General features: G+C 41.8%; 1 protein-coding gene and 1 long non-coding RNA gene across 4 annotated transcripts in view; one reads left to right on the top strand and one right to left on the bottom strand.

Moving 5' to 3' along the window:
• The window catches only part of GABRG3 (gamma-aminobutyric acid type A receptor subunit gamma3), a 286,521-nt gene that overhangs the window by 177,935 nt on the left and 93,206 nt on the right, over nt 1-15,380 (top strand). The gene's annotated exons all lie outside the window — the stretch shown is intronic.
• LOC310676415 lies at nt 10,146-13,625 on the bottom strand. Its single transcript, XR_014510552.1, has 3 exons — nt 13,583-13,625; nt 11,129-11,254; nt 10,146-10,624 (listed from the first exon to the last, which is right to left on the bottom strand). It is a non-coding gene; the product is annotated as an uncharacterized lncRNA (long non-coding RNA).

Below are 15,380 nucleotides of genomic sequence, written 5' to 3'. Positions count from 1 at the left end.
AAGATCTGAATGAGCTTGTTGCAAGTAACAGTACAATCCTATGCATATTTACTCAGAAGTAAGTCCTGCTAAAACAGTTTTTTCCCTACTTACCCTGGCCAAATATCTTGATCTCCACCTCACCTGATTTTTGTTTTAATTATTATTGGTTTGCTATATGATGTATCCATATTTCTTATGTAGCTTTGTTGTTTTAAATATTCATACATTTTGTGAAAAGTGATATAAAAGGTAAAGGGACCCCTGACCATTAGGTCCAGTCATGGCCGACTCGGGGGTTGCGGCACTCATCTTGCTTTATTGGCCGAGGGAGCCGGCATGCAGCTTCCGGGTCATGTGGCTAGCATGACTAAGCTGCTTCTGGCGAACCAGAGCAGCACACGGAAATGCTGTTTACCTTCCCGCCAGAGCGGTATCTATTTATCTACTTGCACTGGTGTGCTTTCGAACTGCTAGGTGGGCAGGAGCAGGGACCGAGCAATGGGAGCTCACCCCATCGTGGGGATTCAAACTGCCGACCTTCTGATCAGCAAGCCCTAGGCTCTGTGGTTTAACCCACAGCACCACCCACATACTTTAATAAATCAAGCCACTTTCATAGAAGATCTATGATCATTTTGATGATGCTGGATGTGGTTATTGACAGAAACCCATCTTGTTGCTAAACAACAAATTATATTCTCACAAAGTTTAAAAGTTGCCATTTACTGGAGATGAGTCACTTTTGACCACAGGTGTCCTCTGGTAACCACATCTGTCCCACCTAGCATGATTCATCCCAGGGCAGACTGTTAGCTCTTTTTTGTCTTATTTGAAGATGAATGATCTGAGGAGTGGAAAATTAATTAGCATGCACACTGCATCTTGACGACAAGCTATTTCCACTGTTCACCTGTCTTCTGTTACTTCCTCAGAATTAATTTAAAGATGTTCTCATTGTGTTCCTAAGTTAACATGGCTAAGAACAGGATTGCACCAAATGTTTACTTGCAAATGTATTCAGAGGGAACACTGTCCTTTCCAGGAAGGCAAAATAGTTCCTCTAAACCCCCCTTCTTTTTAACTTTTGTGGGATTATTATTTGACATTTTCACAGCCACTGTTGTCCTTGGTTGCTACTTCCTCCTCCATGATGTGATCCCCATCAATTAGGGAACACAGCATGAATATGATGCATCCTAACCAACTAGGGCCTCATTGCTTCTCTTCTAAGCCAGAAAAATGCTGGCCAATTGATGGCAAAGGGAGCGATTGCATGGCACATGGCTTTGCTCATTCAAAGGATGTGATGTGCAGCCCAATTGCTCTACCCTCTCTGGTCAATTTGAAGATTATCATCTTCAGCCTTGTAAATCAACTGGTTGAAAGCAGTGCTCAAGAGTGAGATTCCTATCTGCAAATCACTCCAGCATCGAGAGGGATCCCCCTGCCCTTTGTAGTGGCATCCAAAGAATCACCTGTGTGCTCTTTGCAGCAAGCAAAAATGTTCACCCAAGTCTTTCAGCCAATTTCCAGCTAAGAATCTAACAGTGCAGTCCTATACAACTCTACTCAGATGTAAGCCCTACTGAATTCAGTGAGGCTTACTTGCAAATAAAAAGGTTCAGGACTGCAGTCTAAGGGTACGTTTGGGGGCAAGTAGGAGGCCAGCTCAGCTGACAGAGCCAAACAGAGAGATGGCTCCACCAAATCTCTCCCACTCAATGTGCACGCACGCACGCACGCACGCGCACACACACACACACAGCCTGGTGTGTTGAGCATTTCAATTTCTTTGCCAATTATTCACTCCAAAGATATGGTGAATTAGTTCTGTTGTCAGAAACTACTGGGGAATATATGATATTGGGGCTCTGGTCTGCTTTTGTGAAATGTTACCTATTTCCACCCCCCCTTTTTTTAAAAAAAAAGCCACCGTTGTCAATTTATTATTATTATTATTATTTCTTCTGAAATGGCTACACAATTAATAGCTGTGGGCTTTTTAAATTGCGCCGTGTCCCAAATTCAGCCCCTGGGGTCACTGCTTTTTTCTTTTTTAAAGAAAGTGTACTAAGTCTGCACAGCCTCTTTTTAAAAAATAGTGTTTTGATAAATCAAAGTAGCAGTGATCACATGGTATTACTGAGCTGCATAAGCTTAGATGTAGCTATACAAGTTTATTCCACTACTTCTCCCTGCAAAAATCAACCTGGGGAACCATATGAAACTCTCAACAGAGTATAATGGATGAAGGGTGTATAATGTGATCACGCAGAGCTTATTTGAAGCAGTGGGTGTTTCTGTGGGCATCTGCTGGTCCACCCTCAGCTGTGCAGTTGAAACACATAGCAGCTTTGCAAACTAGATGGAAAAGGACCACATGCTAATTTGTGCTTGTGCTGGTGGTGACAGGGAAGGCTGCATGCATGTTTTAACTGCAAACATCACCAATGACTCAAGGCAGGAATTTTGGGAGAGGCCAAGGGAGGCTGATTAATTCTCCTGGGGGCTGGGGAATGCAAAAAGTTTTAAAGGCAGTAAAAACAATGTGCAATGAAGCTAGTCCAAAAGTAATACATGTGCCAGAGAGACCAGCTGCACTGTCCCCGAAGCTCATAAAATATTCCAAAAGTGTCATCCGTATCGGTTGCTATTAATGTTATCAAGATGTGGGCTTCTTTCCAAGTTCCAAAAGGCAATGTTAAAACATGTAGCAGTATATTGTAGTATAGGGCAGGTAGGGAGAACCTTTGCCTCCCCATGTTGCTGAATTACAAATCCTATCATCCCTGGCCATTGTGGGGGCTGATAGGAGGGGTACTTCAGCAACAAAGCTTGCACAGGGGCTTACTTTTTCTTTCAGGGTGATGAGAAGAATCAGGGTTTCCCAGTTCCCACCACCACCATGAAGGTGGGGTTTTTCTGAAATAGTTAAGATCTATTGTGTAGCCCCTCTCACAATGGCCGTGTGGTGGAGCCTTTTGATGGTCTTTGAAGGTTTGCAAGGCTGCCTGGGGTGAAGCTGGGTAGGACTTGTGAACTGTTGCTTGTCATCACCAGGTTGCCATCCTATATCCGTTTACTTGGGAGTAAGTCTCATTAGATGCAATGTGATTCATCCTAGACACATATATAGGATGGCATCCAGTGCTATTTTTCTAGAAAAAAGGGGTGCCAGAACTCACCATGAATGCCTCCTTTCTTTCTCTTATAATGGCAAGGATGCCCACTTGAAAGTTGCCAGAACTGAGTTCTGGTGAGTTCCTGCTGAAAGAAAGCCCTCATGGTATCATATAGAGCAGGCATAGGCAAACTCGGCCCTCCAGATGTTTTGGGACTACAACTCCCATAATCACTAGTTAACAGGACCAGTGGTCAGGGATGATGGGAGTTGTAGTCTCAAAACATCTGGAGGGCCAAGTTTGCCTATGCCTGATATAGAGATTAGAACAGCAGATCTAAACTTAGTTTGACAAATCTCTCCTGCAAGTTAGAAGACGCACATTTTCAACATTTTAAAAAGTTTGCATTGGCTAAGACAGTGGAGGGTTTTTCTTTATGTCGTTGTTCCAAATTACTTCAAAATGTCTTTTAAGTCTTCTTTTTTTGTGTCTGTGCCCCAAGAGATACATTGAACTAAAAGTTATTAGCTTGCTCCCATCAGCTTAGAAACCTGAGGCTTAACTTGGGAATTTGCACTAAGGGATTGTATTGATTGAAACCAACAAACAAAGCAGTTGTTTCCATCAAAATTGCAGCCAGACAACCTCCTTCAGTGGCCAGGTCAGATTTCTTAAGCTGAAGAGGATAAGCCTTAGACGGTGCTCATACCAGATATTTACAAGAGATGTGCACAGCCCTAAAGTCCCAGTGATAATTCTCACTCTCTATTTTTAGTGACGGTTCAGTGACCAACTCTGTTCATTTCCACACCAATAGAAAATGGAATAATATACAATTCATAGTATAAAATTTTCTTAATATTCAGTGAGAGGATTAGATGCTGAATCTAGCATTCAGCTGGTCTTTAGATGCGAAAATAAGACCAAAATCTCTCCCCTCTCCCCCATCAGAAGCAGCCAATGACTGGTAATAGTCCTGAGAGCTGTCCAATGTGCTGAACTATCTTTTTTTACTGTGTTTATTTCCTGGCTAATAGTGGCAATCTTAATGTTTACAGATGAGCCACATAAATGCAAATTCTGCTATCAGGTACTGAATATCCTGAGACTTCTGTTTTATACAATTGTTTATTTTTAGGGAGAAAGTGCTTTCTAGACTATTATTATTATTATTATTATTATTATTCGTTCATTTCATTTCTATACGGCTTTATATTTTTAAGTAAAAAAATCTCAAAGTGGTTTAAAGGTACAACACATTAAAACATCAAACAAACCAGAATAAACATTACCGAAGGTAGTCAAAGATAAAGCATGCCTTCAAAGCAACGTAATTAACAGGAAGCTAAAATATTACCTTAAGATGTTCAGAATAACACATTGCAAAGGAAATCAATTGCAGAATGCACTTTTAACGCACAAAAGTTAACAAAAAAAAATTTATCTTAAACATTTCAAAAGAAAACATTACTAAAGGAAGACGAATGTAAAATGCAGTTTTAAAACAGCATAATTAAGAAGATAATAAAATAATATGATGGGGGAGGGGGACGACTAAGAAAACAAGTCAGTTCCTCCCAAGCATCAAGAAATGAACTTAGAGTTTTGCAATGTGTAGAACTAAACAGTGAAAGTGTACCAGAAGGCCTGTGAGCGCCATTTTGGTAGTCAAGATACTTGTTAGTTTCTGCAAAAATAAGCTCATATATATATATATTTATATGCTTTGAAGCTTTGAAGCCCTCGTTTTGGTTTAGTTAGTTGGGAGAGGAGAGGCTCCTCATGCTGGCTGCCTGTCAGCTATTCCCTGGTCTGAGAGAAAGATGAGAGTTGGGAAGGGGCCTCTAAGCCAGGGCTGAGTTAATTGGGCAATTGCTGCCAGCTTATACAGCTTGCTTTGTGTATAAGTAATGCTTAACATATTAGCACCTCACGGACAAATCATAATTGCTACTTACTGCTTCAGCATGCACACGGAACCCCATACCAATAACAAACTTAGCTGGTCTCTAAGGTGCTACTGGAAGGAATTTTTTCATTTTGTTTCAACTATGGCAAACCAACACGGCTACCTACCTGTAACTACTTACTGCTTCAGCATCTATCCTGACCCTGTGAAGGCAGCAGGGCTCTGCTGCTGTGTTGTAAGTTTATACCTTTCTTTAATAAAGCACTAGAACTGGCCATCCTGCCATTTCTCACTTCCTCCTTTGGTATCCCTGCACCAAATGACTCATGCAAGTCCCTCCTTTGGGCCTGTGGATCAAGACTTACATAAGCACACTTTGCTCTAGAAGCACAGAGGCAGGACACCAGTATGAGGATCCCTGGCTAGGCCGACACTTTCCCCCCAAAGTACATAGGAAACCTGCACCATGCCCCTGGTTTGGTTGGAACATTTAAAGTCAAATGATGGACATGGGTGACTTTGCTGTCAATGTGCTCTTCATGTTATGTTAATGCTCTTCCCTGCCTCAGCTGGGAATCTAACCAATCCTAATTTTTGTAGCCGTTGGAAAACATGGATCTTGGAAATGGAATAAAGACTGCAAAGTAGGTATATTCAAATTAGCTGGAACTCCTGATGCCCCTGGTGTGGTTGCTGCCCTTGAGCGAGACATCCCTCACAAGTGATCCAAGATCAATCAATCTTGTGAAGAGTCTTAGGTGTTGAAAACCCAAGTGTCTTATCACCCCTATCATAAATAGAGTAGCCTGGAAGTTAAGTGCTATTGATTTCAAGAGTTTCCATTTGTCCTCCTTTTTAGTACCAAGAAGACGACGCATCAGCAGCTATAAACACCCCTAAAGAAGACTTAAAACAGTTTTCTTTCTAAGTGTAAAAATGTCCTTCCTTTAAGCACTTTCATTTGTTATGGAAAGCTTTCATTTTCAGTCCTGTCAGGCTGTGAGCAACTGGACCTTAGAGTGAAGCCATTAATGTCTAGGGAGAGTCACTGATACCGAGCAGAATGGTTGTGCCACACCACTGTGTCACACACACCGACTGACTGATATATTGTTTATGTATAGGCATAAGTAAATAAAAATGATAGGCAAAACAAACACCAGCATAGATTTATTTAATCTAATGTTTCAGTCAGAACCCTCAAGCTGTTAGATTTTTAAGATGAGCAGTGGGAGCCAAGGAGACATTACGGAGAAGACAGAGACGTGGAGAGAAATTTCAGAAAAGAAATGCATTTGTCATAAGAGGGCATGTGAATGCAAGAAAGGTTTAAAATAGAACTAAAGTATGTGTAACAACCTTTTCTTAGAAATACGTTTCTGATGCATTATGAAAACCTATATGTTCCCTGAGGCATTTCCTGGCACATATGGCTAGTTACTGGGGTCACTGTATTATGGTGTATTTTGCTAATGGCTATTTTTGTGTGTGGAGTGCCTGTGGTGTGTGTTAGAAATGTCTAAGGGCAGTCCTTAGAGGGAGAGAGGGGGGAGCAGTTGTCAGGGAGGGTTAAGAGTCTTGGGTGTGAGAGAATCTGAGTGAGTGAGTGAGTGAGTGAGTGAGATTGCTGTCTAGGACTCTACATCTGTGTGACTGAGGCATAGCACTTTGTTATGTTACTGTATATGGTTCTGTCAGTGAGTGATTTTTGCAGTATATTTTAGCAGAGTAGGTGGAGTGATTGGTGATTAGTGGTTTGGGGAGTGAAATATATTCGAGCGATTGGGTGGACAGAGTGCTATCTGTTTTGGTGCATGTGTGTGAGAAATGGGAGTAGCATGGGATGAGAGAGATTGGATAAGCAGAGGGTACTATCTGATTAAGTCCTGTAGTAGGGAAAGTGGTTGTGGTAGACGTAAGAAGGAATGTGGACCTCCCTTATGCTGCCTTTGTAAAGAATGGATTATTATTCTGGAATCTTATAATGGCCAACTCTGAAAGGGTGAGCCAAGGGCTACTGCTGAAACTCCTGCTTGCACCTGATGAGCAAACAATCCCATGGTGTGTATGTGTTAGTGGGGTAGGTGTTGCATACTGTGAGTCAGGTTGTGTCTTGGCAAGATTGGGGGAGGGGGTCCCTTGCTCTGGAGATGTTTTTGAAATGTGCTGCTATGCTTTACTATTCCGTTTTATTTGACATTGTAATTTTTCAATTTTATTGTTTGATACTGCGTGTGTGTGTGCCATTTATTGTTCGAGCAAACCACTGTTTGAGTGGTACTAAAATGAATGAGGAGGCTACATGGGTAGGTTCCTCTGTATAGATGATTCATAGGAACACTTCTGCTACTTCCAATGGTGGCAAAGCAGAAATAGAAAAGGAAAGGAATTCACCCTGAACATTTATTTTTTTTAATAAGCCCCTTAAAAATTGATGGTGGTCCCTCCTTTTCCTGTCCCATCCATCACAATTTTGAAGAATTCATTCAAACCCCCTCCAATGAAGTCTTTGAGTCAGTGTTCTCAGAACCAGTGGATGGCCCAGGCAACATATACATGATTCAATAGCAATATAGGTGCGTTTGTTTGTTTGGGTTGGCCTCTAGCCACAGAATTCAACACTGCCCTACAAAGCCAATTTTCAGTGTGCTGTCTTTGCCTGCATAGCAACATCCTGTGTGGGTTTCCATGCATGGAGCAGCTGTTTCATACACCCATAGTCTTCCTGTGTGGGCAAACTGATTGCTTAATGAGTATTTGTCTACTCCTTTGGAAGCCATAAATGGCCCAGCAACGTTTAGAATGATCTTCAAGTGTTGTTGTTTTGTTTTGTTTTAATGAGAATACACACACTTTGGACCTAAATGGATCTGACAGGTTTTTTTCTTGATCACAGTTGATTTTATATTAAATACTCTGAGAAAACAAGGCTCAGAGCATACCTTATGCATATTGATCATTTGGGGACTGCCATATGTCATGGATTAGTTGAGCCTTTAGGAATATTATATTTTGAGCAGAGCAGATGTGAAGCTTTCAGAAGAGGATTCCCCCCCCTCCCTGAGGGAAGATATAAGAGGGGAATAGCCGGAATACTTTGGGGAAGAACAAGTACAAGCGGGAAAAGAGCAACTGATGGGAGTTGGATGGTGCCTGTAGCTGCATGCCATTAGATGGCTTTTTTTGGAGGAGGTGTAAAAAGCTTTGCCAAACAGTGCTAGAACACATTGGCAGGGTGGCAGTAGCCTCCTGCCCATAGATATTCACAGTGAGAAAAGTTGGACACACCAAGCTGTCTGGATCAGAACCCAACACTGGCAAGTGAGGGCAGAGAGGCTTTTAAAAAATTCTTTGATCCTCAAATGACCTGATCCAACTCTGAGATTCACCAACCTTGTCCAGCAGCTGTGCCTTGATCAGTACTGCTTATGTGTGTTCTCTTTCCCAACCTTTAATCTATTGGTGATTGATGCTTATATGCAACCCTTGCATATGATTTGTGTTAACCAATCAGCAACAAGCACATACGTGGCAATGCTGTAATATTCAATAAAAGGGACTCTCTGAGACATGCTCGAGAGCTGCCTCCCGTATGACACTTGTCACTCGTCTGTCGTTTATTTCAACCCAACAGCTACTTTGTAAAGGCACAACCAAATTGGGCTCAGCATCAGGGATGACCTCAAGAATTTCCAGCATTTCTCATGGAAACCCACACCTGACTTTGAAAAAGATGCCATCATTATATAACCAATGCATGTGTTTTTTTCTGGGGGTACTCAAGGGTACACAGGCCCAGGTCCTTTTTCCTAGAAGAAAAGTACTGAATATAACTTTCTGATTTCACAAAGGATGTAGTGCATGGATGCGATGCAGTGACACTTTTTGTCACTCTAATCTTTAAAGCCTTTGGCAATTTGGATGATCTGGATGTGCTCTTTTGATCTCTGCTTTGTTTAGTCGGTGGGACACAGCGTTCCGATACGGAATATTTTTTTGAGTCGAGCCTCGGTTTCGAGCAATTAATCAGGGACGTGGGAAAGGGGATGCTTCAGTACGCAAAGGCAGTGATTCCAAAAAGCAGCATTAACAGGACAAGGGTGGCTCTCTGGCTATCACAACCCCTGCTAGGATGCTTCCTATATTTGCTCGTCTTCATCCTTCGACAGCTCGCATTTGTAGCGGTTTTCATTGCTTTATATCAGTTGCCAGGACTGCATGTTCCAAATGAAAGGCTTTGCTGGTTGCCACCGGGCTGTGCAGAAATTGCAACATTATTATTTTTTTAACCTCGCTCCAGGCCATGGCTAGGCTAGATACTTAGCTCTGGACTGAAAGTCATGTTGATGCCTGAAGGTGACAAGGGAATGAACAGGGCTATGAAACTATCGTCTCCTTCACACTTCTGCGCCTTCACACTTGTGCCCTGTGGGCTCTGGTGTCAAACCGCCGAGCCAGCTGTGAATAAGGTGGAAAGGTTTCAAAACGTGGTTTTTTTAATTCTCACCTTTTTTTGTGTGTCTTTCTTTCTGAGAATCTTAACTAGATTTCTCTGCATTTTTTATTTCATAAGCACTTTTTTTTAAAATGACCTGATAAAAAGATGACAGCTGTGAGTCCCAACTCTCAGTACAATTAGCTTTTTCTTTTCTTTTCTTTTTGGGGGGGGGGCAGGGCTAAGACCCTCGCTATTAGCCTGATATTGAGATAGTGTGGCTTTTGTTAGAAAAGCTCTACCGCAGACATTCAATGTCATGTAAAAAGAAGTGAACAAGATAAAGAAAGAGAGCCTGATTTTTTGTTTTTCAGTAAGTTGCCAAAGACCATTGATGTCTCTTTGCCAGTAAAGCTCCCCTGCAGTGAAAAATCAAAATATGAACACGTAGTTCACATATAAGCAAACATTTGTAAATTTAAACCCACAGGTACCCCTTCTTTCAAGTGGTGCTTACTAGCTCTGGCTTTCATTCCCCCCCCCCCATTTGTAGACAGTTCTTAATGCTGCATTTGGATGGGTCAAAAAACCTCTGGTGAGTTCTGGCTGAAAAAAAGCCATAGAGATAGATAGATGTAAATATGTAGAGATAGACATAGAGATTTATTTATTTCATAAACTTTATACACTGCTTGATAGTTGTTGTTTTTTAAAACCCTCAGAACGATTCTGTACAAAGTTGGAAGATATTCCTGCACTTGAGGGTGGGAGGCTTTTTGTTCTGATGTTGACAGTTTGGGGACATGGGTAGTAAAAGCCTTTCTGCATCCTTTAATTTACTGCATATAGGTCTGAAAGAGTGACCAATCATATTAGTAGTTTTATTTTGCTGTTGGGAAAATAATTAGAAAGCAGAGCAGGCTTGAGATTGTTAGCAGAGATTATGATTTGGAGGAGAGATACAGATGGACTTCATTTGTTGATTGAAGAAAATCCCAGGTGGCAGTAGATTAGACTTTATCAGTTTTCATTCATCTGCTTGTGAAAAGTGGATAACGCTTGAATCTTTAGCAGTCTCACTTGAAAGGAATCCAAACTCCTGGCTTGAGAGGCTTGATTAAATTTTACTCAGGTAGTTGGATTTAATTTAGGATAGAACAAAAACCACCTGGATACCTGGGAGGAAGAAGGATGGGCGTACAGACACTAGTGAAAAATTCTGAGCCATGCTATTGTCTAATTAACACATAAGCTACGTATATCTATCTGCATGGGTTTCAGTTGTTTCTCTTCAGAGTCTGATATTTGGATATAAATTAGGTTTAAATGATAAAAATTGGGGAACTTTCGTTTTTCCAGAGGTATAAACTGTCCTGCCTGCTTTAATTGATCTGGAATATATATCTATATCATCTATATCATCTATATCATCTATATCATCTATATCATCTATATCTATATCTCCATCCCTAGGTGCTTTCTCACAGCTATGTGAGAGCTATGTGTTCATTTATTTACTCTGTTCTGGGCTTAGAGCTTCTTACAGCCACCCCTCCTAAATGTCAATAATCTTGTCCATTAGGCAACCAGATGGTTTGGGAGATAAAATCTACTAAACTGAAACACCCATGCTATACCATAAAGATAAATAACCAGTCGAGAAAGCTACCTGTTAAATACCTGTGTTGAAAGAGGAGCTGTGCTGCACGGTGAAATGGAATGGATGAAGTCTGTGCAGGAGAGAGAGGGCTTGTCTCCCAGATTCTATAATGTTTCACTCTTCCAATACTGAAGACGCTTCCATTCCTAGGGGCAACATATAAGCCCTGCTCATTGCTATCTCATGTGCACCTCACATTCTGCAAAGTGGTGGAAAGTGTCTACTGGATATTGGTGTGTACTGGGTATACAAAAATCATAATGCAAACTTGTGCATAACTATGTGCAAGTGATCTTCATACCTTTCTCTGCATGGATGAATGGAAATGCTTCACATGTTGAAAAGCAACATGGGGGTATAGTTTGCTTCATCCATGGGCAAGGTATAAAAATATGCATCTTTTACTACTCTTTAAACACCTGTTCGTGACTACTACAGGCTGTTAAAGTATGTTAAAAGGCAACAGCTCTCTCTTAATTGATCTTGACACTATGGATCAGGAAACCTTTGAATTGGTATCCCACACACCTCTAGGTTAAAAATGCTTTGAGGCTTCCATTGTTATAGCACATATACAGTCTACCTGCTCATACGCAATTAATGATTTGAAGGGATCTAAAAGCTTTTGTAAGGACATTTATGGGATCAGTCATTCATTGGAATATCAAGTTATTTGTTCAACAGATAGAATGTTTGTGGAGGGTGAAGCACCTCTTGAGTATTACCGAATTGTAAAATGGTCTTATTTTAGATCTCTCCCCTAAAGTACATGACTTGAAGTCTACTTTCTTATTCTCTGTGTGTGTAACTCCACACCTTATCAAATCTTATCGAAGCTACTGCTTTTACTTAACCTTCACTTTGCATTGTAAGTCTCATATGCCTAATCTCTAGGAGCCTCACTCAGACCAACTGATAGCAATGGAGTTAGAGTCACTGACCTGTCTTACTTCTGTGTCCCAGGTGTTTCTGTTTCTAATGCCAGAGAACACAAGAAGTGGCAAAAACCAAAAAGCACTTTCAATGGGGCAGTAAAAAAGTGTGAACTCCAAATTAAACCCTAACAACCAGACATAGTGGAAGCGCTGTTATTTCAGTTTTGTCCTAAATGATCACTCTTGTCACCTCAGTAATATTATAACTTGCCTATATACCCTAAACCAGGCATCCCCAAACCTGGCCTTCCAGCTGCTGTTGACTACATCTCCCATCATCCCTAGCTAACAGGACCAGTGGTCAGGGATGATGGGAATTGTAGTCCCAAAACAGCTGGAGGGCTGAGTTTGGGGATACCTGCCCTAAACCTTAGAGTAAATTTATGTGAATCTCTAGGCAAATGAAAATAGGATGGAACCTCCGTATTCTTGAAGCATTGCTAGAGTGCAGCCTAGTTTAAATAGAAGTTTCAGCTTACCGTATTTTTTGCTCTATAAGACTCACTTTTTCCCTCCTAAAAAGTAAGGGGAAATGTGTGCGCGTCTTATGGAGCGAATGCAGGCTGCACAGCTATCCCAGAAGCCAGAACAGCAAGAGGGATTGTTGCTTTCATTCACTGCATCGTGATCCCTCTTGCTGTTCTGGCTTCTGAGATTCAGAATATTTTTTTTCTTGTTTTCCTCCTCCAAAAACTAGGTGCGTCTTGTGGTCAGGTGCGTCTTATAGGGCGAAAAATACGGTAAATAGGGATTTGCTGCCACTTTGGAGTGAGCAAATTCCCCTTTGAAATGCACCTATGTGCATGAGCTGAAGCTGTACAGGTAGTTCCTAATCCTTGGTTGTGATGAAATACATACATGATCAGTGCTGACAATTTTGGCAGACCAAATCTGCTGCTTAGCAGCTTTGTGGGTTTATTGGGGAAGGTACTTCCCAAGTCTTGTTGGACATTATGTATAATACACAAAATGCAGTCAAGATCTGCACATTCCCCAATCTCTTTGTTGGAGATTATGCATAATGGCCAGATAATGTACATAATTCAGCAAATATATGCACATCCCTACCCCTAGTTGTTAGTTATGATGTGTCACTGGGAGATAGTTAAAGGCTCATGACATTCAGAAGCATCTGCTGTTGTGTGTGTTTGGTTACTTACGGAAAAGCTTCTTAATGAAAGTCTATTGCCATTTATCTCTTACCATCTTTCAGTTTATAGTTAATAGCCCCACAGCTCCACATATAGAATAATGGATGTGCCACATAAAGTAGCTATAGTATTCCAAAGAGAACAATTGGATTTGTTTTGACATAGTGTTAGCTGCTGTGGGCTGGGCACATAGCAAATCACAGATGGTAGAATAAGCATAATATAATTATAGAGACTCCCAGGCTATCCAGATGGCCATATATGTTTGGCTTGTTGGGAAAAAAGCCTGAAGTTAAAGTATAGGTTCATCACACTTTTTTATATTTTAGTCCAGATTGAGAAGTCTGAATTCACTCCCCGCCCCCTCCTTGATTGTTTGAATATTTACCATATGGGCTGCCAATCTATTTCTGTAGTTCCTTTTTGAACCGTACTGGAAGTGTCTGAGACGTTCTATTACATTGTTACCAACAGATTTCAGTGTAATGGCGTGAGAATTTTGGACATGCTACAGTTCTCCAGGGGACGCGGGTGGCGCTGTGGATTAAACCACAGAGCCTAGGACTTGCCGATCAGAAGGTCAGCGGTTCGAATCCCCGCGACGGGGTGAGCTCCCATTGCTCGGTCCCTGTTCCTGCCAACCTAGCAGTTCAAAAGCATGTCAAAGTGCAAGTAGATAAATAGGTACTGCTCCAGCGGGAAAGGTAAAAAGCGTTTCCGTGCGCTGCTCTGGTTCGCCAGAAGCGGCTTAGTCATGCTGGCCACATGACCCGGAAGCTGTACGCCGGCTCCCTCGGCCAATAAAGCGAGATGAGCGCCGCAACCCCAAAGTCGGTCATGACTGGACCTAATGGTCAGGGGTCCCTTTACCTTTACCTTTTACAGTTCTCCTATTGTACAATCTCAGTGGAATATATTGCTTGCAAACTTGAGGGTGGCACAGGTTCCTCAGTAGCTTCTTTCAAACAGCAGTGCAAATAGAACTGAGCACATCCAAGAATTTGGGTGGAATGTTGCACTCCATAATTCGAAAGCAGCATGAGGGGAAGCAAAACTACATTTGCTATTCTGAGCCTTTCAAAAGATTCTCACTGCCCTTTTGTATAATAATAATAATAATAATAATAATAATAATAATAATGTAGATAATGCACAAATATCATGAAGGCTATCTGGGCTTCCAGTGGAAAAGATGAGTCTACTAGCACCCCCAACTATATACCTGCTCCTTCAGAGGGAGAGCAACCTGGTCCAGAACTGGTAAGCTCCCTAACATCTGGACCTGGGAACCACTCACTCACAAAGTCTCCAGCTTAACAGGATTCATTCTCAGCTCATTCACTTTCTTCCAGCCCATCACTGTATCCAGACACTGACTGAGAACAATCATGTCTAATCCAACTCACAGGTAACAGAGAAATAGAGATGGATGTGGTCAGCTGATGATACTGCATCCCAGATCTCCTATTGACCTTTCCTAGCAACTCCATCAAGGGACACGGGTGGCGCTGTGGGTTAAACCACAAAGCCTAGGACTTGCCGATCAGAAGGTCGGCGGTTCAAATCCCCGTGACGGGGTGAGCTCCCGTTGCTCGGTCCCTGCTCCTGCCAACCTAGCAGTTCGAAAGCACATCAAAGTGCAAGTAGATAAATAGGTACCGCTCCGGCGGGAAGGTAAGCGGCATTTCCATGCGCTGCTCTGGTTTGCCAGAAGTGACTTAGTCATGCTGGCCACATGACCCGGAAGCTGTCTGTGAACAAACCCCTTTGAAGTTCATTTGCAAATGGTCGATGCAAATTGTTGTAATGCGAACAGACTTCAAAGGGATGGCTCTTGGCATCCATCAACTGAGAGCCCCTTCAGCAGCTCTAGGGCATTCTCTCTCTCTCTCTCTCTCTCTCTCTCTCTCTCTCTCTCTCTCTCTCTCTCTTTCACACACACACACATACACACAGAGAGAGAGAGAGAGAGAGAGACTTCATATCAATAATCTTCCCTCAGTGTCATTCCTGAGAAAGATCTACGACATCTTTACCCAGGAAGTCTTACTGTGACATCAGAATAGCTCATCAAAGCCAGTCAAAATATATGCATAGCCTTCCATGCTGTGGAGACATTAAATAGGTATTGTGTATTAACAAGTGTGATACAATATTCATTGAAATCTTGATTTGTATGCTGATCT

The sequence above is a fragment of the Podarcis tiliguerta genome, assembly GCF_965153285.1.
Source record: "Podarcis tiliguerta genome assembly, chromosome: 4".
In the NCBI taxonomy this organism is placed as follows: Eukaryota; Metazoa; Chordata; class Lepidosauria; order Squamata; family Lacertidae; genus Podarcis; species Podarcis tiliguerta.
Note: the sequence above shows the minus strand (reverse complement) of the source record. Positions and strands in the feature narration are given on the sequence as shown.